Source organism: Artemia franciscana, chromosome 10 (assembly GCF_032884065.1).
Source record: "Artemia franciscana chromosome 10, ASM3288406v1, whole genome shotgun sequence".
Classification (NCBI taxonomy): domain Eukaryota; kingdom Metazoa; phylum Arthropoda; class Branchiopoda; order Anostraca; family Artemiidae; genus Artemia; species Artemia franciscana.
This window is the reverse complement of record NC_088872.1, coordinates 36,103,779-36,129,846: the sequence shown is the minus strand read 5'-3', so window position 1 is coordinate 36,129,846 and position 26,068 is coordinate 36,103,779. Positions and strand designations below refer to the sequence as shown.

The window sequence follows — 26,068 nt, the reverse complement described above, 5'->3', positions numbered from 1 at the left end:
TGAATGTCCTTTAGATTGACTTCTTAAATGTTTAGGTCAAATTACGTCACCACAAGGCAGTAAGTCCTGAAACTAGGAGACTACAAGCTTTTCGAGAAAGTCCAAGATTTATTTTCGATAGTATTTTCTCTTGTAAATTTTGGCCCATATGAGCCCACTTCTGATGTTCTAAGATCACTGGTTCAACACAAACAAATATGCTCCACGACCTTCTTTGAGAAATTACATAAAAAAAACTAGTTTTTCTAACTGAAAGTAAGGAGCGACATTAAAACTTAAAACGAACAGAAATTACTCCGTATATGAAATGGGTTGTCCCCTCCGCAATCCTTCGCTCTTTACGCTAAAGCTTTTAATTGTTTTAAAAAGCAGAATTGTGGTAAAGAGTCAATTTTTAGCGTAAAGAGCGAAGGATTGCGGAGGGTCTTAAAAATAAACCCGTGATCTGTCTTCTGGGCAAAAATATGAAATTCCACATTTTTGTAGATAGGAGCTTGAAATTTTCGCTACACGGTTCTCTGATACGCTGAATGCGATGGTGTGATTTTCGTTAAGATTATGTGACTTTTAGGGGGTGTTTCCCCCTATTAAACGAAATAAGGCAAATTTTCTCAGGCTCGTAAATTTTGATGACAAAGACTAAATTTGATGAAACTTATATATTTAAAATCAGCATTAAAAGCCAATTCTTTTGATGTATCTTTTAGCATCAAAACTCCGTTTTTTAGAATTTTGTTTACTATTGAGCCGGGTCGCTCCTTACTACAGTTCGTTACCACGAACTGTTTGATGCAGAGTCGGCATGCAATTGGAAGTGGAATAGAGATTCAGTGCAAATCGGATTCGAAAGAAAATTCAAGGAAATTGGCGTTTGCTAATTTTACAGATATTTAGCGGTAACATTTGAAAAAAGTAGAAAGCTAATACACAGTAATATCGCTAGGTCCATTTTTGTGCCCTGAACCTGTCTAAAGCTTTTGACAGTATTTCTCATTCTCAAGTTATGTTTTCCCTTGTCAGTTCAGAAGTCAACGTTTTGTCGTTCAGGTTCTTCAGTTTTGGTATAGTAATTCCCATATTCGGTTAAGTTTCACTCTAATTGTTATGTGAATATTCCAACCCGCTTGGAAGTGCGTCAAGGTGGTGTTCTTTCAGCGTATCTTTTCAGTATTTGTATCCGCAGTGTGTTATACAAAATTATGCCCTTTCTTTTTTGTAATTTGGTAAATGTCTCTTGTATTGTATATGCGGATGATATACTTCTAGATCTAGCCGTTCTAGATCTAGCCTCTCGAATTCCGTATCATCTATTTCAAAACATTTCAAAACTGTTGGTCTGTCATTGAATATTGATAAGTGTGAGTACCTAGTCTTTAATGCAAAGTCTAAGCCCCTTTGAAATCCGCGTTCTAACTTCTCCATCCATTGTGTCTCTGATTTGCGGCGGTCAAGCATTCATATTTATTGGAATCTACTAGCTTTTAGGATCAATATTGTACGGCATATTAAAGAAAACTTAAAGCGGGTTATGGTAAAATAGTAGCTAATCGTGGTCATTATTATCGAAAAGCGCTTGCTTTTCGATTGCTATACACTAGTTTTTGCGACCATTCAATACTTTTCCTATCTGGTATTTCACCTATCAAACAGTTCGTGATAACGAACTGTAGTAAGGAGCGACCCGGCTCAATAGTAACCAAAACTCTAAAAAATGGAATTTTGATACCAATAGCTACATCAAAAGAATTGCATTTTAATGCTGGTTTTAAATATATAAGTTTCATCAAGTTTAGTCTTACCCATCAAAAGTTACGAGCCTGAGAAAATTTGCGTTATTTTAGAAAATATGGGGAAAACACCCCCTAAAAGTCATGGAATCTTAACGAAAATCACACCATCAGATTCAGTGTATCAGAGAACCCTACTGTAGAAGTTTCGAGCTCCTATCTACAAAAATGTGGAATTTTGCATTTTTTGCCACAAGACAGATCACGGATGCGTGTTTATTTGTTTTTTTTTTGTTTTGTTTTTTTTTCCCCAGGGGTGATCGTATCGACCCAGTTGTCCTAGAGTGTTTCAAGAGGGCTCATTCTAACGGAAATGAAAAGTTCTAGTGCCCTTTTTAAGTGACCAAAAAAATTGGAGGGCACCTAGGCCCCCTCCCACGCTAATTATTTTCCCAAAAATCAACGGATCAAAATTCTGAGATAGCCATTTTATTCAGTGTAGTCGAAAAACCTTATAACTATGTCTTTGGGGACGAATTACTCCCCCCCAGTCCCCGTGGGAGGGGCAACAAGTTGCAAACTTTGACCTGTGCCTACATATAGTAATGGTTATTGGGAAGTATACAGGCGTTTTCAGGAGGATTTTTTTGTTGGGGGGAGGGGTTGAGAAGAGAGGGATATGCTGGGGGAACTTTCCATCGAGAATTTGTCATGGGAGAAGAAAATTTCCATGAAGGGAGAGCAGGATTTACTAGCATTATTTAAAAAAAAAAACAATTAAAAAATAAATCTGAAAAAGCTTTTTCAGCTGGAAGTAAGGAACAGCAATAAAACTTAAAACAAACAGAAATTATTACCAATATGAGGGGCTCACCTCCTTCTAATACCTCGCTCTTTACCCTAAAGTATTTTTACTAATTTCAACTATTTATTCTACGGCTTTTGTGATTCAGGGGTCATTCTTAATGAATTGGGATAAAATTTAAGCTTTAGTGCAAAGAGCGAGGTACTGACGATGGGGCGAATCCCCTCATATATTTAATAAAAACATGAGAATACGAGAGTTCTTTACGTAAGCTAATTTATAAGTTACGTAAATCTTTTACCAATAAAAATATTCGTAAAAAATTAAAAGTTCTAGTTGCTTTTTTAATTAACCAAAAAATCGGAGGGCAACTAGGCTTCGTCCCCCGCTCTTTTTTTCTCAAAATCATTCGATCAAAATTACGAGAAAGCTATTTAGCAAAAAAAAAAAATGCAAATTTCCTTTTGATTATTCCTCTGCGGAGAGCCAAAATCAAAACATGCATTGATTCAAAAACGTTCAGAAATTAAATAAAAAAAAACAAGTTTTTTTAACTGGAAGTAAGGAGCGACATTAAAACTTAAAACGCACAGAAATTACTTCGTATATGAAAGAGGCTGCTACCTCATTAACGCCCCGCTCTTTACGCTAAATTTTTTTACTGTTTTAAAAAGAAGAATTGAGAGAAAGAGTCAAACTTTAGCGTAAAGAACGGGGCGTTGATGAGGTAGCAGCCTCTTTCATATACGAAGTAATTTCTGTGCGTTTTAAGTTTTAATGTCGCTCCTTACTTCCAGTTAAAAAAACTTGTTTTTTTTTTATTTAATCTTGAAAAAAAGACAAGATCTGGCTGAATTGTGTATATTATATTCCTGCTATTGTAAGTTTCTGTTTTATTTACCCCGGTCTTATAGGAAAAAGAAAATAATTCGGTATTTCGGGGCTTCTGACATTATTACTCCTTTGCGGAAGTTAGGCTCGAAATTGGAAAAGGATTATATTTTTTCTCTGGGCCCCTTCCACCACTTAGTTCGTTTATTTTCCCGTTAGTTTTCACCTGTTTCCGCTTTATAGTTGTGTTATCTCTTAGCAGTTCTTTCGCTAGTTGAGTTATCGTTGTGGTATATATGTCTTATCGCTCGTATAGTTGTGTTATTTTCAAATTATACTCCATAATAGAGAGGCTCCGAACACCCAGCATTGTATATTAAGCTCTGAATTTGACGTTTTTTTCTAACGTGACCAGATTCGTCCTGCGCCCTGCGCCCTTTTCATTGAATTTTTCTTCCCCCATGACATATTTCTCCAAGCTAAGATCCTCCCACATAACCCCTCCCCTCAACCCTGCCCCCAAAACCAAAAAAATCCCCCTGAAAACGTCTGTACACTTCCCAATAACCATTATTATATGTAAACACTGGTCGAAGTTTGTAACTTGCAGCCACTACCCCTGGGACTGTGGGGGAGTAAGTCATCCCCAAAGACATAGTTATTATGGTTTTCGACTATGCTGAACAAAATGGCTATTTCAAAATTTTGATCCGTTGACTTTGGGAAAACATGAGCGTGGGAGGGGGCCTAGATGCCCTCCAATTTTTTTGGTCACTTAAAAAGGGCACTAGAACTTTTCATTTCCGTTAGAATGAGCCCTCTTGCAACATTCTAGGACCACTTGGTCGATACTATGACCCCTGGGAAAAAAAAATAAAAAAAAACACGCACCCGTGATTTGTCTTCTGGCAAAAAATACAAAATTCCACATTTTTGTAGATAGGAGCTTGAAACTTCTACAGTAGGGTTCTCTGATACACTGAATCTGATGGTGTCATTTTCGTTAAGATCCTACGACTTTTAGTAAAACAGTTCAAAGTAGGGATGATACCTTTTTATTGACAGTGAAATATAAAATTATTTAGCTGGATATTTCGAACACATATACAGTGTTCATCATCACTGTATAGGGGGTGTTTCCCCTATTTTCCTAAATAAGGCAAATTTTCTCAGGCTCGTAACTTTTGATGGGTAAGACTAAGTTTGATGAAACTTATATATTTAAAATCAGCATTAAAATGCGATTCTTTTGATGTAGCTATTGATATCAAAATTCAATTTTTTAGAGTTTTGGTTACTATTGAGCCGGATCGCTCCTTACTACAGTTCGTTACCACGAACTGTTTGATACGAAATCTTGAACTTTTGTAGGTAGAAGTTACACAAGGTTCTAAGAAATATCGAAATCGGTTATGTAATTTTCCTCAAAAGGATAAAGGTCCTTTTGAAGCTGGTTTCTTTAACTAATGTTAATTTTCTTATGCATTCCCTTTTGAAGGCAAAAATTAAAACAAAGTGTATATGTTTAACTTCGAAAAGCTGATCCTTTTTATGTATAAGTTTTTAGCATTTTTATTTCTGAGATTCAGTTTTTATTGACATAATCCGTTTTTAGCTAGGCAACAATTTATAATCAAAATATATTGATACAGTGAAACAAGCGGACGATTACGAAATTGAATCTGAAGAATGAAAACATGTTTTAGACATTATTCTGAAGTCAATTCTTTTACGATGAAATAGTTTTATGCTGTAATACTTAACTTCTTTCACCAATGCCTCCCCCTATTAATTTACAAACACATACATGAAAGGGAGATACCCTTTCATGTAGCATACTGTTGAATTGACTAGGACATTTTCTTTGGCAACGGCGTAAAAAAGCGGAAATCCTGAAATACTGACTGCTTGATGACTTTTTTCTGCCATAGATGGAGGGGCCCAAAAATTTCAAACTGTTTGACAGAAACTGTTCTATTTAATCCAAAGCCTCCAGCTATCAAGCGAGTTCTTATTATTTGAGGCATTGATTATTTGATAAATACTTACTTGTTTGTATTGTACTTTTGTCAATTTTCGTATTACTACCTTCTACTATAATTTTTAAACTTGCATTTGAACGATACGTTTTATTATTCGACATAAAACACTTTTAGTCTGTAGAAGAAATCTTTAGAAGACCATTATTTTCTTGAAAATGTAAAATTAAAGCTTCTCCAGCAACAGCTTCCGGAAATTATCTGTTATAGCACCTATGTAAATAGAAGCTAAGTAGAACCTGTTTCTCTGACGCTCATTCCTAATGAAATATCTCAAAATTTGATGAAGATATAATACTTCATTAACAAAACAATGGAAACGACAGAAAACTTATGGAATGCAGGGCGCATAGGACGTATTGATGTCATTAAGAATTGCGCTTAAAGGATCTTTACCTCCTCACCTCACTGCCGCAATGCCAAATGTATTTCGCTAGATATGATTTCAGATGGTGGTTGGCCGTACCTCGGTGCAAACTTATATACTGTGAGCACACCACGTGTTTTTACTTGATTAATTTATCACTGAAATCGGGAGAATTCACGCAAAATCTTAAAGAGGCGCGAGTGATTCCTCTTCACAAAAGTGGCTCAAAGACTGATATGACTAACTGGAGACCGATTTCTCTGCTGTCGGTTTTGTCGAAGTTGTACGAAAAAGTTATGCATAAAAAGCTTTATGCACATTTAACAAAACATGGTTTTTTAAGTGATAGTCATTTCGGATTCAAGAAAGGACATTCTACTGTTCATGTTATGCAGCATTTTCTTGATTTTCTGAATACATCAATGGAAAATGGTGAAATGACTTTATCGGTTTTTATAGATTTTAAAAAAGCGTTTGACACGGTTGATTTTGAAATTTTAATTAATAGGCTAAGGTCACCTGGAGTCACAGGTAGTATTTTAAAGTGGTTTGAATCTTATTTGATAGGGAGGTCAATACGTGTATGTTTTGATGATGTTATATCTAATAAATTTTTTATAACTTGTGGTGTTCCGCAAGGTTCTGTTTTGGATCCCTTATTATATCTTGTATATGTAGATACTATGTAGTTTTATGTTCCGGGTGTTGTTAATACTTCTTTCGCTGATGAGACGGTATTTTCAGCTGCTGCAAGAAATGCTGATGATCTTGTGGAGAAAATTAATCAAGCTTTAAGTCATCTTTTAATTTTTACAAAGATTAGCGATTTATCAGTGAATGTTTTAAAAACTCATTTTATATTGTTTAGTAGGAAAGGAAGTCCAGTTGATTTAAATTGAAAAATATTTCTTTGTAATAGGCCATTCAAACAAGTAGCTGTGGTAAGATACCTTGGTTTCCAGCCTGATCAAAATCTGAATTGGAAAGCGCATGGTGATCAGGTGGCAGCTAGGGTATCTAGAGGGCTTGGACTGATTATGTGTCTGAGAAATCAGTTACCTCGTTCTTCCCTTTCAACTCTTTATCATTCTAGTGTCATGCCTTATATTTCTTATGGTTGTGTGATATGGGCTGGTGGATTTTATACAAATTTTAAACGTGTTCAGGTTTTACAACATAAAGTTATTAGACTACTAGAAAATTATGTCCATGGTGAAAATGATACAGTTAATTGCTATAAGAAACTCATTATATTTAATGTTAGCCAACTTCACGATCATCAACTTGCTATATTTGTATTTCAGAGTATTTATGGTTTGTCCCCTCAAATTTTTCGTCAAATGTTTATAAGGAATTCTTCATACCACAGTTATGAGACTAGAAATATTGATGATCTGGTATATGAGTGTCGCAGCTCTCAGAGGGGAAGTTTTGATCCCAAGTTTGCTGGACCAGTAGTGTGGAATTCTTTACTAATGAGTATAAGGTTATCTGAAAATGTTAGCCAGTTTAAGAGTAGACTGAAGAGCCACCTTCTGGGTAGAAAATAAATAAATAATTTAAATGGGATGGCTTATTGATTTGTTTTTTAAGTATGATTTTTTTTTCTTTCTTCTTATTCTTTGTTTTCCTGTTGTTTTCTTTTTCCCACTTTTTGTTTCATTTCGTTTCATTTTTTTTTGTTAATGTTGTTGGTATTGGTGCTCATTAATGTTTATCAGCCACTACTAACAAGTCTTTGACTTTCTATAGTGGCTGATGTGGTTTTTTGTATATTGATGATATGTATAATAAGAAAGCGTGTCTCTTTCTAAAAAAATCTTTTTTTTGGCTAAATGGCTTTCTCTTAGCTTTGATCAGACGATGTCGAGAAAAAAGGAATGGGGGAGGAGGTCTAGTTGCCCACCAATTTTTTGGTTACTTGAAAAGGCAACTAGATCTTTTAATTTTTAACAAAAGTTTTTATTAGTAAAAAATATACGTAACTTAAGAATTAACTTACGTAACGGACTTTTATATTCTTATATTTTTATTATGTATATGAGGGGTTTTGTCCCCTCGTTAATACCTCACTCTTTACACTAAAGCTTAAATTTTGTCCCAACTCTTTAAGAGTGACCCCTGAATCAGAAAGGCCGTAAAATAAATAGCTAAATTACTAAAAATACTTTAGCGTAAAGAGCGAGGTATTAGGAGGAGATGAACCCCTCATATGCGTGATTTTCTCTGTTCGTTTTCAGTTTTAATGCTGCTCCTTACTTTCAGTTGAAAAAACTTTTTCATATTTATTTTTTCATGGTTTTTTTATAATAATGCTAGAAAATCCTGCTCCCCCTCATTGAATTTATCTTCTCCCATGACATATTCCTCCAAGGAAAGATCCTCCCATATAGCCCCCTCCCCTCAATCCCTCCCCCAAAACCAAAATAATCCCCCTGAAAAACGTCTGTACACTTCACAATAACCATTACTGTATGTAAACACTGGTAAAAGTTTGTAACTTGCAGCCCCTTCCCTGGGGACTGTAGGATGTAAGTCATCCCAAAGACATGGTTATTATGGTTTTCGACTATGTTGAACAAGATGGCTGTCTAAAAAATTTTATTCGTTGACTTTGGGAAAAAAATGAGCGTTTTGGTCACTTAAAAAGGGCACTAGAACTTTTCATTTCTGTTAGAATGAGTCCTCTTGCGATATTCTAGGAACATTCAATCGATACGATGATCCCCGGGAAAAAAAAACACGCATCCGTGATCGGTCTTCTGGCAAAAAATACGAAGTTACACATATTTGTAGATAGGAGCTTGAAACTTTTACAGTAGGGTTCTCTGATATGCTGAATGCGACGGTGTGATTTTCGTAAGGATTCTATAACTTTTAGGGGATGTTTTACCAGAGGCGCCATTTAGGGGGGCAGGGGGGGCAAATGCCCTCCCCAGATTTTCCAGGGGGTCCAAGCTTCCACCACAAAGGGCCCTTTGCTGGCCATAATAATATATTACATCCAACATAATCCATTCTGTTCAAGAAACTAGCATAATATCCTGCGCAAGTGACAGCAAACGGCAAGCCGAAACGGTCATTCAATGCTTCATATTATGAAAAGCACCCGTGGCTGGAGTACTCCGTCCATGATGATTCAGTTAACTGCTTCTGCTGCAGACACTTTGGGGGCATGTCTACTCTTCCCAGGTAGAGGTACGAGTCTAGACCTTTCATAGACGTCGGAGTGAGAAGATAGAAAGACATCTCTAACGTTCTGGAACAGCATACTAGAAGTGACCGCCACAAAGACAGTGCAGTTTCATGGACGAAGTTCAAAGCCATACAAGCCAAGGAGATGCAACCAATCGCGTCTTTTTTAATGACAAACAGAAACAAGGAAATCAAGGAGAACAGAGAGCACGTAAAAGCCTTATTAATAGATCTTCAGTATAGATCTTCTGTTCAGAGTTTTAGGCAATGGAGATTGTAATGGTAATATTGCACAATAAGTTCCATTATTAGTGCCATGCAGCACTTTATGATTGAACTATTAAGACGAATTTATGAAAAGCATGTAGAAATGAGTAATAGCTCCAAATGAGCTACTGAAAATATTTCTACTCTCTTGCAGTAGCCTGGCGGACCTAGCCGAACAAAATTAATCTAAAAAATGGGAAAAACATCACTGCTATAAAAAAAAATCGATTTTCCTTGTTCCTCGAGACGTGGGGCTCAAAACCCCGTCAAAGGGTTTCATACTGTGAAAAATATATTGCCTATCTTATAATTTGTATTCCCAAAATTTTGGTCTTTTTTTTTTGCAAAAATCGGTGATTCGGGGCACAAAATGACAGAAAATGTCAATTTATTGTGACACTATTTCTTTTGGTTAAAAAGGGCAGCAACTATCGCGATTTTTGTATAAATAAGCCCTTTCCCAATACGTTTGAGAAAGGGCTTGACCCTTGATCCCCTGCGAAACAAACGAGACACATTAGTGATACCCGTGCAAAAAAGCGACTTTCCATGTTGTTAAATGTGGGGAGCTGATATTTTCAACTTCAGGGTTTTTAACAATGGTGATTCTAGTTCTATACTTTTCACATTGATACGCCACCATTTCTACGAAATGGTGTTGAAATGAAGTTGAGATTTTCGACTTCAGGGTTTTTAACAATGGTGATTCCAGTTGTACACTTTTTACAGTGATACGCCACCATTCTACGAAATGGTGTTGAAATGAAGCTGAGATTTTCAACTTCAGGGTTTTAACAATTGTGATTCCAGTTGTACACTTTTCACATTGATACGCCACCATTTCTACGGTTTTGGGCCTTTTTCCAAATTCTTCCTAATCTGTTTTCGCAATTTACTATTAAGTTAAATCTATATGATAGGTATCATTCCATATGATATGGTAGTGAAATATTAAATGTATATAATCACTCTGGTGGTCTTTCTGACGACAAATGGAACCAGACACACCAGACACCATCTGACCAACCAGACCCACACAGGGAAGGGGTCAAGTAAGCCTCAACCACTCCCCAACAACTGAAACTATTAAGCCAACAATTCTTAATATATTGATACAATTCACTTGTTACCATAAATTTTATATAATTAAATATAATATTCTATATATAAGTATCAGTATGATATACAACAGCTCGACTTTCCAGTCCCCAAAAAAATGTATCTCCACCTTTTCTCGATTCTGAGCGTAAAAGACGATCCTTCAGTCGTCCAACGTGTCCTAACCATCTCAAATCTTCTCTTATTCTAGTCCTAAAAAGCAAGACAGGGCCACATTTTTCGTCTTGAGCTTTTGGAAAAAGAACCGTTAGACTTAGAAGAGGTGTTGATTGAAGGAAGTGGGATTGCCCGGCAAGACGATTGTTTAGGGGTTTTTGATAAAAATGAGACTAAATATAGAAGTAGATTGTTTGAAGACCAACTTGGGGTCGGTGAACTCTCAGTTACACAGTTGAATATTCAAGGCCTTTGTTCGTCTATTGATAAATTTAAATTCCTGCTTTGTGAGTCGCATTCATCCCCTAAAGGAATCGGGTTGTGTGAACATTTTTAAATGATATTAATGATTCATTGGCTGATTATACGATTGAACGGTTATACGTTCAATCAAACGGTTATACGTCCAGGTTATACGATTGAACGGTTGAATAGGTCAAAAATGTCAAAAAAAAGGTCTTGCTTTTTACATTGCTAATGATTGTACAAATTCGGTTTGTAAAGATCTTTCTGTTATTTTCGAAGGAGTATTTGAGTCGCTTTGTATTAAATACCTAATTAATCAGAAATTATTCTATTTGCAGAGGTTTATCGCCCCCCTAATGGACCCTTTAGTTCTTTCCTTGATATTCTTACGTGTGTATTGGAAAAAGTTCATAGTCTGAATTTTGATGTTGTATCTATGCATGATTTTAAGACTAATTTGTTGGATAAAAACTCACCAATGGTAATTGATTTTTTATCTGCCATGACTTTTTCTGGTTTATTGTCTTCTATTTTGATCCCAACACGTATCACTGAGTTGTTCGCCACTTAACTTGATAACATATTTTCATCTCTTTCTTCTCAAAATACTGCTGTAATTATTTGGGATACATCAGACCATTTTCCTTTATGATCTAAGTTTGATGTGTTGAATACCCGTCCTTCTAAATCGCTTGTTCAAAGGCAGTATTTTCTCACAAAAGAAGAGCAGCTCTCGAACCTTAGGTCGAAACTATCGGAAGTATTATGGGAATTTGTGGATGATTTGAATGCCTATAAACGATGTGTTTGAACAATTTTATTGGGGCGATCAAGGATACTTTCGTTGAGGTATGTCTACGTGACCAGAAGAAAAAGGATTCCAAGAGGTCATTCCCATTTTGTCCGTGGATGACTCCTGGCTTAAGAAGTGTCCTAAGCGAAAAGCTTATCTTTGGAAAGTTTGCAAGAATCATCCTACACCTGAGCGACATCATCGTTTCAAAGAATTCGAAGTATATTTAAGTCAGCAACACGCAGGGAACATTTTTAGTGTGGAAAATATATATAAAAAAAAATGGATGATTGTAAATTCCGTTGTTAAGCCTGGTCATTCGCCTCCCTCATTATTATCAACGAAGCTAAAGCTAGACGGAAAGGACATTGATAAAGAAGAAGAAATTATGCGGAAATTTACATCGTATTTGGCTTCAATCGGTCATTTGACATCTAAGTCTGTATCTGAATCAAGATCTAATAGTAATTTTACTAGATATTTGGGTCCTTCTTGCCACAAATCTTTTGTGCTTGAACAAGTAACTGAAACAGAGGTTTCTCGGATAGTTTCTAATTTAAAGGGATTCTTCATGATCTGATTTAGTACCCACTCGAGTAGTCAAGTCTCTTCTCCCAGCGATAGTGGCTCCGCTAACAAAACTAATTAATAGATAGTGTGAAGTGGAGTTTTCCCTCGGACACTGAAGTCCGCGCGTATAATTGTCATCCACAAAGGTGGTAGCAAGAGTCATTCTTCAAATTACCGGCCTATTTCCCTTCTTACTATATTCTCAAAGATTTTTGAAAAACCATTCCATTCTCGTTTGGCAGATTTTTTTTGCAGCGAGGAATTTTTTCATGAGCCCCAGTTTGGGTTTCGTCCAAAGCATTCTACTGAACAGGCTTGTATTAGCCATCTCAATTTTGTTAATAATGCTTTAGGCATTATGCATTTAGGCTAGAAAACACCAGCGGTAATTTTTTTGGATGTGAGAAAAGTTTTTGACAGTTTGTCCCATGATAGTTTTCTTGCAAAATTTTTGCATTTTGGTGTTCGGGGAGAAGCATTAAAATGATTGTAATCTTATCTTTATGGCCGGTTTGTTTCTTTTTATCCAGGGTCTAATATTAAGGCCGAAGTAGACTTTGGAATTCCGTAAGTGTCTATCCTTGGTCCTTTCCTTCACATTGTATATGCCAATGACTTATTTCTTATAAATAAGTCATTGGCGTATACAATTAAGCTTCCTACGATTGAGCATATACAATTTTAAGCTTGTATTGAAATATAATTATAACTTATAATTATTATATATAATTATATTTAAAGTTATAATTTATAATAAAAGAGAAATAATTTATTTTAGCCTATTTCAGAGTTGCTTTCCCCCTTTCTTCTTAACCTTTATGGAAACATCTATTTTATTATTCATTGCTATTAAAATGCAAAGTTCCTAACACTGTTAGGGAACCGGATGGATCCCTTCAGACAATTTTTGTAATTTCCTATTATACGATTTTAGTCTCCCTTTTTCTTTTTTATGTTTTGCTTATCTAGGCTTTCAAACGGCCATATCAACTTTGAAAAATTTTGGCAGTTGGCTAAGCAAGTCACTGAATTTATGACCTGGAAACAAGTTGCCTGCCCTTTTGAAAAGGATAATAAAGTTCTTCAGTTCATGCAAACAGGCCCCATACTATCTGAAAATTGTAAGTCCTTTTTTTGTATGCCAAAGCACAGGAAACGTGAAATAAGAGAATTCGATACTTGGTACTATCCCAGCTCGTGTCAGGATTGGAAACTATCGAAAATCGTGAGAAAATCGAAATAATATCAGTAGTAACTTTCATATTGCCAATAGATCCTCTTGTTGACAGAATTATACAAACAATTTGAAAGGAAAAATATGAGGGAGAATATAACCAATTTTATGAGCAAATGAAAACGAAATCTAATTTTCAAAGACTTCATTGATATCCTATTTGTGCTGAAATACGTCTGAAAATTTTGGATGAATCGAGTGAATAGATCCGTATAAAATGAAGTGGATGAAGAAATAGATTTAAGCTTCTCTTGTGACTAGATGTTTGTCTTTCTAGCTATGGTTATGGTTAGTTAGAGTGGTGCAAGGTTACCACTAGCCCAAAGAAAATGTCCTAAAAGTGGATCGACCGAAATACAGTTTGAATTGAATACAATCTTTATTTGTTTTTTTTCTTGTTTTTAATATTTTTTTATCAAAATTATCAAACTTATTTTTAGCCAAATGAAAGTTTTCAGCTAAGACATTTATAAAGTTTTTGATTTTTGCTTTGGAATTTCTACTTATCTATAATTGATCGAATAATGCAGTTTATGACAAGAATATTCAGACAGAATCCGACTAGACAGAAAGTAGGTTGTTCATTATTCTTTAGTTCACCGGTAATAACTACAGGGGGATAGGCGGGGAGGGAACATATTTGTCAAAACTAGTAATAAACCACTAAGGACTGGTAAAGATAAGATACACACATTTTATGCCTATTTCGCTGTCATGATATTTCATCGCAATTCCTTTTGTAAACGATGCGTTTGAACATATAAATAAGTAAATCCTGTTTGTAATTTGTATGATTTATTAAACGTATCCTTGGGAAAGTACTTTTTCTGGTACCTCTGGTGCTTTTCTAGCGCTGAAAATCCTTCGACATTGATTTTTGAATTTGTTGATGTGAGTATAAATGTTTGTCAATTTGTGCAAGCTTTTGAAAAGTCATTATTTAGTACTCCAGTGTCTACATTGTAACACGAAAAACATTATCAGGGATTGACCGATGTAAGTTATTCGTAAAAAGCAAAAATAAATAGAGGAGCCAGAACAGATCCCTGTGGAATTCCAAATAATATATTACTGGTATTCAATAAATAATCATGCAGCATTAAACATTGATTCCTATCTGATAGAAAATACTTCAAAAAGTGAAAAGTATTCCCAATTATTGCATATATGGGAAGTTTTTGAGTAGAAGATCACAACCAAGAAGCAGATCTCAAAGCTAGCAACGTTAATGCTTTCATTAAATCAGTACCAACCCATTATTAATTAATAATGATTACTTAATTATCCTCTTTTTCGGATTCCTAAATTCAATATCAAAGAATAAATCAATAATTTCTAAGAAATCATACATCCTAACACAAAATGCTTATCTGCCTAAATGTAGTCGGTATTGCTAGGGACGGTTAGTATGATCAAAAAGTATAAAAAAATGATTCAGCGAGGATTTATTTAAAGACAGTGAATTGCATAAGAAAATTAATTGAATTTTCAATCATTAATTGATATTTTCAATGCTGGCTATTGAAAAATAGCCAGCATTTTGGCTATATAATAATAGTCTTCAGCAAAAAAAGTGGAATAAGTCTAAAAATTGAACCTACTATAACAAATAAGGAAGTTGAACATCAAACCAACAATTAAAGAGTCCCAGCTTCATTATTCTATACAAGTTCAGCCAAGAATAACAAAAAAAAAGAAAAAGTAAATTTATTTGGATAAAAAAGGTAGAAAAAAAAATAGAAACAAGTTTTGCAGCCAGTCTGGTATTTCTCTTATAATAAATGTTCTTCGTATTTGTTATTGGTTTCGTCTTAGAATATCTTAGAACCATTGTTAAAAATTGTAATGAAGTGCTTATTCTCCTAAATCTCTATTTAAACAAGTATTATTATTTAATTTGTGTTTAATTTCAATTGCCTCTAGAATAATATTTTTAACACATAGGTTGTTGCTAATGAGAGATGGCTTCTAAAAAAACAACAAAAAAAAAAAAAAAACAAAAAAAAAAAAAACAAAAAAAAAACAAGAAGAGTGTTGAAGCTTATTTGTGATTTAGTTTAGTCTAAATTAATTGCATTTTTATTCTTAACTGAACTTGTAAAGAATGATGAAGCTAGAATTCTTTCATTGTTGTTTTTATTGTTGGTTTGATTTTCAACTTTCTCGTTTTCTGTGTGTAGGTTGAATTTTGTACTTACTCCACTTTTTTTGTTTTTCCGAAGACTGTTATTAATAATATTGCCAAAATATTACATTAATTTTCTTCTGTTGGAGAAAAATATTATGAAATCTGATTATGAATTTTTTCCGTTGGTATTATTGTTTAGAAATAAACTGTTCAGTTTGCATATTAAATCTCTATTTTTAGGGATGGTCTCTATTTATTTTTAGTGTCAGAATCAATCCCAAAAAATTGTCTAAAAGTTCGATTTTGTATTAAAAAAACAAAGATATCTGACAGAAATGAAGAGTAAAGTTGAAACTTAAAACGAGAAAAAAATTATTTCTTCCCAACTTACGCAACATATATCTGAAAAACTGGTTCAAATAAGCTGACTCGTGATATTTCCCTATATTTACAGAATTCTCTTAAAATAGTGCTTTACTGAAAACACAAAACTGGCGCAACATACCTCGATTAGGAGCAGAAAAGTCCTTAAATTGCTTGCAGATCTAAAATAACCTCGAGCTAGCTCAGTTTTCCGTAAAGCCCTATTTTTACAGAGTTCTAAAAAATTAGGAAAATATCACAAAGTCACTTTATTGGAACCTGTACTGCAGATATTTTTTACATAAAGTGTAAAGGAAAAATTTTGCTAAGTTTCAGCTTTGCTCTATAATTCGGTTAGAAAAGTTTTGTCCAAAATACAAAAATTGTTCGTTTTGAGGTTTTTTGAACGTACACAGTAAACATTACAGAAAGGTCAAAGGTCTTTATCCAACTTAAGAAAAGAATCTAAAGAAGTCAACACGAGTTTATCAGAATGTGGCATTAAATATTTTATACTTTGCACCTCTCTTAAGCTTTCCTTCAAAAGAATCTGACATTAAAAGTCGAAGGGTATATTATTTTCGGTATCTTAGGGACGTCGTAGATAAAGTTCAATTACTTATAAAATATTGTCCAATATGAAGTATATGGATATTTTAGAAAACTGAAGGCTATTAAAATAATTTTTGAATGTGTAGAATTTTTAATGTTTAGTTTGAATCTAATTTACAAAAATTCGTGTTATAATAGGAATTTTCGTGCTACAATGCTGCAAAGAATTTTGAACTTCCCACAAGATGCTTTTATACTTTTGTTATTTTGGTCTCTTAAAAAAAAGAAAGAGTTTACTGAAGTAAATTGGCACAAAAAGTATGTACAAAGATATTTTTGGACTAATTCGGTTTTAACATGAAGATGAAAAGATATAAATTCATGTTAAGTCAACAGTGACTAGGTAGAAAATGACTCTGGGTGTCATGACCCCCCTCCCCCCTCAGTAAAATCTGATTACTATATAAAAACATAAATTTTGCTTACATAGGAAAATACCTTGGAAAAAACCTGCTCCTTAATCACCAAAGTGGGCTTACACATGGGTATTGACTTATTTTATGAGGCGGCAAGTGTTTAATTAATGAATATTGTCGTTTTGTGTAATATTTGAATTCCAGCGAGGGATAAAACGACTGGCTTTGGCTACAGCTTTGCTTGAACCCTCTGACCCTGAAGTGAATAGACAAAAAAACATATTCTGTCCCTGGTCCTGTTGGTGATAAATACAGCTTGAAACGCTGAAGAGTTTACCATTTAACTTGAGGCTGGGGCGAACCCTTAATTCTTGATATTCAAGATTTCTTTGTAATTTTCGTAAAGTAAACCATTTGTAGAACGTGGTAAACACTGTTCACAGGTAGAGCCTTTTTCGTTTCTGTTCTCATTTCTGTCCCCATTTTGCTTTACTTGTTAATTTTTTTCTATCATGAATATGCTTTAGAGCAGAAGAATACATACATTTTAATAAAAAACAAAAAACAAATTGTCAATGCGGGCACAGTCTTCAGTCATAGTTAATAAGTAAAGCTGTAATTTTTCCTGAGTCTTCTGACGCATTTTGAAAGCCTATTTAAAAATACAAGTAAATTGAGACATGCGACGATTAGCCTCATCGAAATATCTTTCAATGGGTGAGGTACTGGATTATATTGATTCTTCAAAAGTTCCTCGTAGATCACTGACTTATTACATAGAGGTATTGAAGCTATTCTAAAATTAATCCAGGTCAAGATCGTTTTGTGGTTCTCTGATTTTTGCCTGGCTCTGCTGGCTTGACCTCTTCTTCTCCCGAAGAGGGTGAGTCATTAGCTGAATTTGTCTCTAAATACTGGCTCCAAAGCTTGCTGGCTCTTTGCCATATACTTTACTATCCTCATCATCAGTGTCAAAGATATCTACATTGTTCTTCTTTTTTAGTACCAAACCTTCTCCGTTGACTAGTTTTGTTTTGCAATTTTTGCGGATTTGAGCTTTGTTACCTTTGAACTCAACAATTTCTATTTTCTGTTTGGTGCTACAGAACCCACAATTATCTTACTTAGAAGGCTCCACAATAACAGAGCCCATAGGAATGACGCTAACTTCAGATTTTTTCAGCATTGAAGTGACCGTTTTTCCTTTCTCCTGAACCCTCTTTGGTGTCTGCATTTTTATGATAGGTTTTATCACTGGAGTTTTCCTCCAGGTTTTGATATTGCTTTCAGAGCTTCACCACCTTTATCTCCACGCTATGTTAGCTATGTTACTATGAGCAGAGGAGACATGATTCTCAAATTATTTATACATACCAAAAATGGCTGTACACACTGTGTACTTGTAAGACAAATGAGCTGACTTCAGTGTCATGTTGTGATCACGAGCTACGTGAATCAGAAGTGGCCATTGATAAACGTCACAACAAACAGGGAAAGACCAGCATCTTGACTTCTGCAAGCCGATTCCTGCATTGACGACGTGACAAAACCGTGATTACCCAGCAATGGTTTCCAATAACGTGCGAGACTTAGTGTGAAAGGTACAGAACATACATTTTGTATTGACATTGCAAAGGCTTCATTTTTCCTGTTTAATCTTTTCTAAGCCATTTTTCTTTGCTTTCCTTTTACTCTGTTCTAAAAAGTTATTCTGTACAAATTCAGTTCTTGGGAGAATTTACTAATTAAGCTATCTAAGAAACTTCCTGGTTTTTCCGATCGAACTACTTTAAGACTGACTTCTTTGTTCTCTTCCTGTTTTGGTTCTTCATTTTCGACTTCCGGTTTTTCTTTATTTTTATCAGCTTCTCTCTCTTTGGGTTCTTCTTTATTCTCTTCTTTCTTGTCAGATTGCGGTTCATCTACCTGCATTTCTTCTTCATCCCCTGACAACTTCTTTTCTAGTTCTTTCAGCTCTTCTTATCGATTTGATAAAAATTTGCCAGTACTTTTGCCTGGTTTCTCAATCGAATAAGGTACCACAAAACTAGGAGCTTCAATAATACACGCTGTGTTAACCATAGTCAGCAACGACTGGATAAATGAAGTGGGCTGATATGGCGTTGGCAAATCAGCAACTGGAGTCACGGATGGACTTGTAATTATTACACCCCTCCCCACAAGTATGAGCATTTGGCTCATAGGATTTTTGTGATTTGTCAGAGGACTGTCGGTGATACCTGGGAATGAGCTGTTCAGGCTGTGAGAAATGTTCAACCCAAACTTCACTTAGAGCTTCATCCTCAGAATCTTCTTGAGTTTCAGGCTTCACCGAAATTACTTAAGCGTTCCTTTGCCGAAGAGTAGCTGTTCTATCTGTAACTTTTTCTGCCTTAGCTTTTGATGAATAAACACGAAACTCATCCATCTTCTTTTTCTTTGCCTTCTTCTTTTCTGTATTCTGAGCAATAGCTTGCTTAATTTCTTGAGTGCCATTTAATTCAATGACAACTGGCTCTGATACAGTCAAAGTTAACCAATAGAATTTCAGGGTATTCAGCAATGGTATCATCAGGGTCAAAATCATGTGCACCATTTATACCGTTCACAGTAGAAGTTTCATTATTTTACACAGGTGGAGCTGGTGTAGTGGAAGATGATTCATTATGCTCCCTTATTCCATTTTGTTGTACGTTTTCAACTTCTTGACCATATTCAGCGTTATCTTTGATCACTTGTTGTTGTGGAGCAGGGGCAACTTGGCTCAATAGTAACCAAAATTGTAAAAAATGGAATGTTGATGCCAATAGATACATCAAAAGAATCAATCTATCATGCTGATTTCAAATATATAAGTTTCATTAAGTTTGCTCTTACCCATTAAAGGCTACAAGCCTGAGAATATTTGCCTGATTTTTGAAAAAAAAGGAGGAAACGTCGCTTAAAAGTTATAAAATCTTAATGAAAATCATACCATCAGGTTCAGTGTATCAGAAAACCGTTTTGTAGAAGTTTCAAGCTTTTATCTGCAAAAATGTGGAATTTTCTATTATTTGCCAGAAGAAAGATCACGGATGCGTGTTTATTCGTTGTTGTTTTTTTTACAGCGCTGATCGTATCGACCTAGTGGTCTGAGAATTTGGCGAAAGGGGCTCATTCGAACGGAAATCAAAAGTTCTACTGCTCTTTTTAAGCGACCAAAAAGATTGGAGGGCAACTAGGCCCCGTCCCCAGACCTCTTTTTTCCAAAATCGTCCAATCAAAATTTTGAGACCATCGTAATTGAAAGGGCCAATTGTCTATGCCTTTGGATGTACCACGCCCCCACCCCCAGCTACAAGGGAAAAGTCTTTAAGTTATAAAATTTCCCCATTGTTTACGCATAGTATTTGTTATTGGGAAGTATGTATACATTGTCGTGTGGGGGTGGACAAATTTTTTGCTGGGTGTTTTTCCACAAGGAAATTTTCCATGGGATGGAAGTTTCTGGGGGATGAACTTGTCAGTGAAAATTATACACTGGGGGTATTAGCCAGAATTCCTAAACAAAATACTTTTTATATGTCTTGCTTTCTCTTTTCTGTTTCAATTTTACGCATGGAGTTTTTAAGGAGAGTTTTTAATTCATTTTCGAATTAAAAAAAGGGAATAGTTGTGGGAAAAGTCAAAGTCATGGCCAATTGTAGAAAAAGCCAAGACAGATTGTCCAATTAAATGGGCATCAAGTGCAAGGTTAATTTTAACCCTTTGATTGCCGTTGTTACTGTCTCCCACTTATGCTACACCTCTCATGCATGTCACTCCACAATGCCGAACTAGAGTCAACCTGTTGAGGTTCTACCTTGCCTTTTCGCAATTATAATCGCCAAATTGGCCATTATAATTGACAATTGTCGATTATAAGTGACGAAGGCAAATTGTTTATGTATAGTCCAATTTGCCTATATATGTAATACTCAATGTATATGTATATGTAATATACATGTAATGCTATATGTAATACTCAAGGGTAAATTTTCACTGGGATCAAATTGTCTAGATAATATTTCCATGGGGTGGGGGATTTCTCTATGGAGGTGGGGCCAGATTTACTGGCATTATTTAAAAAACGTTTCTTGAAACTTTATTTAAAAAAAACAAGTTTTTTCAACTGAAATTAAGGAGTAACAATAAAATTTAAAAAGCACTGAAATTATGAAACGAACTTCTTCTCAGATTAGCATTGAGACGCTTTCGCATAATTGCATCGCCGGAATCAAATTTCAAGCTCTGAAGTCAGTGGCGTCGTTTTGAGGGTGCAAGAGGGGTTATTTCCCCCCCCCCCAGTAATTTGGTGAAACAATTATTATATAGTCCATGTCCCTTAACTCTCCGGATGTGGGCCGCTTTTACCGTCCCACTCCCAATAAACATGCTGGAATTACGCTCCTGCCTGCAGTGTCTACTGAGTCTTACTGAGTGAGCGTCTTACTGAGTTCGAACTCAGTAAATATATAGTAAAATTATATCGTTCTTCTAGTCATGGCTCACAAACTAAATAAGTAGGTTTTTCAATTGGCCAAGTCTGCTGAGCTACCACCCCAATAAAATGGGGTTAGTTTTACTTTAATAAAAAAATAAGGTCCTATTTAGTTTGTGGATTTCATGCTTAAAATTTACTTGGTTTATTATAACATTAATTGTACAATATGTTCTTTGCTTATCTAAGGATTTATGTAATGGAATATGGGCCTTCGATTCTACTATGCTAGTTCAGTCAATTAGGTAGATTGTATAAGGCCGATCGTGAAGATCTAAAATTTTGGAAATAAATTTTATTATTTGGAATAATTTCTTCATGCCAGTTGAGAAGGAGAGTTGTAAAAAAAGTTTGGATTACGAAACAACACAAACATTCCTAGAGTGATTGTATTTGGTCAATGCTAGTCAAAAATGTAGATAATAAACTGCAACTCTATCGTCATTTCGTTCAGCAGTGACTATGTTCACCAACTGTTACAAGCTTTAGATTTAACTTAATCACAGAATTGACTTACGAATGAATCCTGTCAATATGAAAAGGGCTCCAATTCCAAAATAACAGTTTTCCTGTTGTCTTCTAATAATAAAGAATATAATTTCAGAGAAACTTTCTTTTTATAGTTAATTTTGCTTGTCGAGCCACTGATTAGTATGACTCAGGCATATACAAATTTGAATCACTATGTTTAATATACTTGTTAAACTATTATTACGGGTGAGGTGCAAACAAATTTTCATTAAATTTGGGAAATTACAATTAGCAAAACTAATATTATGCATTTACTAATTTTTTGAAAAATCACAGGAAGACTAGTCACTAGTCTGAATATTTAGTTATTTTGATGTGACAATCATTATAACCTATCCTGATCAGCACAACTTTCCTTTTACATAAAATATTAAATAATTTGTAACACATATACAGCGTTTTGATTTTGGTTAAAGGATGTCTTGTATATAAAAGGAAACGTTGCCGATTTTCCTAATTCTGGGTTTATTATCTCCACGGTCCTTTTTGTTAGAGACCAATCGATTTTTTTTTCACTAGAAGTCTATTTGATAGTATTTTATGAATTAATTTCTATGCAGTAGAGTTTGATTACTGCAATTTTAGCTGATGATAATCAAGCTCGATTCTTTTTTTTTCTAGAACTTGGGCTCGTGTCTTTTGATTGTGAACCTCCAGAAAATAATATGGAGAAGGAACGGTGGAAGTATTTAAAGTAAGTATCTACTCTTATAGTGTTATTTAGCAATTTTGCTCTTGATGACTCTGTGAATGGGTGTGGATGCTGCTTTTAGGGTATATATTCTAGGCTGAATTCATTATAAAAGTAAAATAAAATTATTCATTGAATGACGTTAAAAGATACCAACAATAAACATGGTTGGGTAAGACTTAGCTTGTCACATGATCAACCTAATTTTAAACTACATTTATATTTTAATAAAATGGAACATTCAAGTTTGTCGTATCTAGTGACGATTTTGTAGTATCCATAGTTTAATAACATGAATATCATATGGCAAATGTTCCATCAGTTGGTGTCGAACACTGCAGTAATTGAACTCGTATTGCTGGATCTCGGCAAAAATAAATTTAAGCTCGTCTAAAATTTTAAATATCGAAATATATGAAACAGCCATAGAATGGCAAAGTTCTAAATTTGAAAAGATTGCGAAGGCTTGGTTTTGGTGGTATATTTGGTCCAAATCAACCTGTAAAATGTTGCAAACAGGTGAATTATATAGGAATGTTCGCAATTATTAGCGATATTTTTTTTATCTTGCATTTCGATTTTTTTGCACAAATATTTGAGCTCGGTTATTTATTTATTTACAAATTTGGCTAAAGAAGACCTTTTGAATGTTCAATTCTAATGAATTATTTTCAATTATTTGAATAATTATTTAATAATTATTTCAATCCAAAGAATTTGAAGTATTTTAATAAACATTGTATGCATATGAAAATATTGGAATTTAATTCGAATTTCGCATATGAAAACGGCGGTTCTGTAGGATAGATGTGACCATTATTTAAGAAATAATTGCTTTTATTGTTTGATATTCTTAGCTATAAAAAGGCTCCTCTAATATGCTCTTAATATAACCAACTGACTTCCCCCTTTTATGGCACTTGGTATTTACCAAGTGACATATAGCGATCGCAAATTCTGTCGGTCTGTCTGTGTGTCCCGTTTTTGCTAGTTTAGGCACTTCCAGATAAGCTAGGACGATGAAATTTGGCAGGCGTATCAGGGACCAGTCAAGATTAAATTAAAAATAGTCCTTTCCCGCCTCTTGTTCGTATTGTATAATCTATTATTACTACTTTTCTTTTCATTTTCAAATTGGTTTTAAAATTCAATGCAATATTAACGCATTGATCCAACATTACCGCTGAACTTAAAGCAAATGTGTTATACTAATTTTTTTGTATGTTGAAAGGGAAGCAATAGCGCTAAGGGAGGGATTTTATTGCAATAGCTTGATTTTTTTTTGCTTTTTAATACGTATATAACACATGGAAATCGGTGCATAATACTAAATTCTTCAATTTTAACTACAAATTTTTACTTTATAAAAATAAGCGAAACTAAATATTTATAATAAAAAAAGCGTTAATTGTTTGTTTCGTTTTTGGAAATGCTCCCAATGTCCAGTCTCTCGGAATTTCAGTCTTCCTCTTATTTCACTACTTTATCTTCTTTCTTTTGCATTCCTCCATCATTATTCAATTCTTTACATAATTATTCTTCATGTTTTAAAATTGCTTTATCGTTCCAGGTCCAGCAGTTCTCCAAAGTCTTGACAGTGCAAATGAAGTTCAAAAAGTTACTTCGCAGAGAAATACTAGTGATACTTCCAGCAGCTTACAAAGAAGATAACTTGTGGTTCCAATATGATTCAATATCAACCTCCAAAATAGAAGAAATTATCAATTACAGAATTCCAATTTTACATTTTAATCATCATATACTTTGTGTGAGTGTAGATAGTGTCGGAAGAACGCAACCCACCTAGCAATCCAACTCAATTTGCCCCATTAAGGAAAGTTGGCGTAAGATAAGGCCTCTCCAATTTCTTAGTTCGTATTTTGCCTATGTATCAAACTTGAATTACAAATTCCAACTCAAAGCTCCAATCCTTGAATATTACTTGCCAGTACTGCAGGCACCCTAAGCTAGTTTTCGTGCAGCAAACTGAAGCTAATCTTTAGGCTACGAATTTGGTCAAGTAATTTAAGGAGAATCTTTTGTGAAGTAAAGTAATATGATTTGCCTGTGGGCTTTCGAAATTCTTTTATCATCAAAAGTTCATTAGTGAGCTCTTCAATATTTAAGCCTGCAAAAAGAGCACTTATTCTATTGCATTAGATTTTGTTGTCACTAGCCTATTTCATAAGTTCTTATCTTAGTTGGTTATAATAAAGAAACAGTAATGTTAAAACGTATAATCAAATTTTCTTGCGAAATTTAGCAAAAAATAAGCAGATTTCTCACTGTATAAGATTAGTGTCTCGTCAGTTGGGTATCAAAAGATCATATCTCCATGATTGTAAATTTTCAGAAGAACAAAAAAAACCTCACAGCTTTTTTTTATTTTCCCTACGATAACCGTAAAACAAAAAAGTACTGATATGTAAAGTCAATACATATCAAACCGTTTTTATTTTATGGTTATCGGAGGAGAAATAAAAAGTTGTGAGGTTTTTTTGCTCTTTTGAAAATTTACAATCATGGAGATATTAACTTTAGATACTCGACTGAGCTCTGTATAAATGCTTTAATAATAAAAGAAGATAGTTTTAGTTTCAAGGTTTTATTTAGTTTCCTTATGAACTGCTTGTTTATGAAGGTTAGTTTCAATTTCAGTTATAGATGGAAATTATGAAAACTCTACTATCACTTGTTTCCCCTGTATAATGTGATAGCAGTGTATTTAGAATCCTTAGAAATACTGGCGAAATGAGTATACTTGATAACGTTCTTAGAAACTAGCAGTAAGTAGCAGGATTCTGCAGTTAGGATTTGATTTTGGTTTTCTTAATACGCGTTCTTTTTTTGAGTTCTGTGGAATCAAGTCAGCAAGGATTCGATGTGTTTGTAGACAGTGTAGATGGAACCGACTCTAGCCTAAAGTGTAGCCAGGGCCGTTTTTTTGTTGTTGTTTTGGAGCTAGTGTTGGAATCCTTAGAAATACTGGCGAAATGAATAGACTTCACCTTCTTAGAAACTAGCAGTAGTATTTTTTTTTTATTCTGCGGAATCAAGTTAGCGAATATATATATATATATATATATATATATATATATATATATATATATATATATATATATATATATATATATATATATATATATATATATATATATATATATATATATATGTAGACAGTGTAGGTGGAACTGACTCCACCTTAAAGTGTAATCAGGGCTAATTTTTTAAACATAGAGCTAGTGTTTGATAGTTCTTTGCTCCACCTTAGAGCCCTGACAAGTTTTTATTCTCAAGTAAACTTGAATAGAGTGCATACCGATTGTAACTTATCCATAGGATTAGTCTAAGAGTACCTGTATTTTTTTTCTTTTTTATGTGAGTTAGTAATATTTTATATAAATAATTATTGACATTGTTTGTTGAAATTTCGAGATTTGAATTTTATTTTTTGCATAAAGGAACTTTTGTGTTATAACTGAATTTTGGGAAGGTTTATTGTTTCTTGTATAAATCGTT

At 34.3% G+C, this 26,068-nt stretch overlaps 1 long non-coding RNA gene across 1 annotated transcript; it reads left to right on the top strand.

Annotated features, from left to right (window-relative positions):
- The first annotated feature begins 13,008 nt into the window (after positions 1–13,008).
- Positions 13,009–25,608, top strand: LOC136032146 (uncharacterized). Its single transcript, XR_010618666.1, has 3 exons — positions 13,009–13,236; positions 22,480–22,552; positions 24,120–25,608. It is a non-coding gene; the product is annotated as an uncharacterized LOC136032146 (long non-coding RNA).
- Positions 25,609–26,068: the final 460 nt, after the last annotated feature.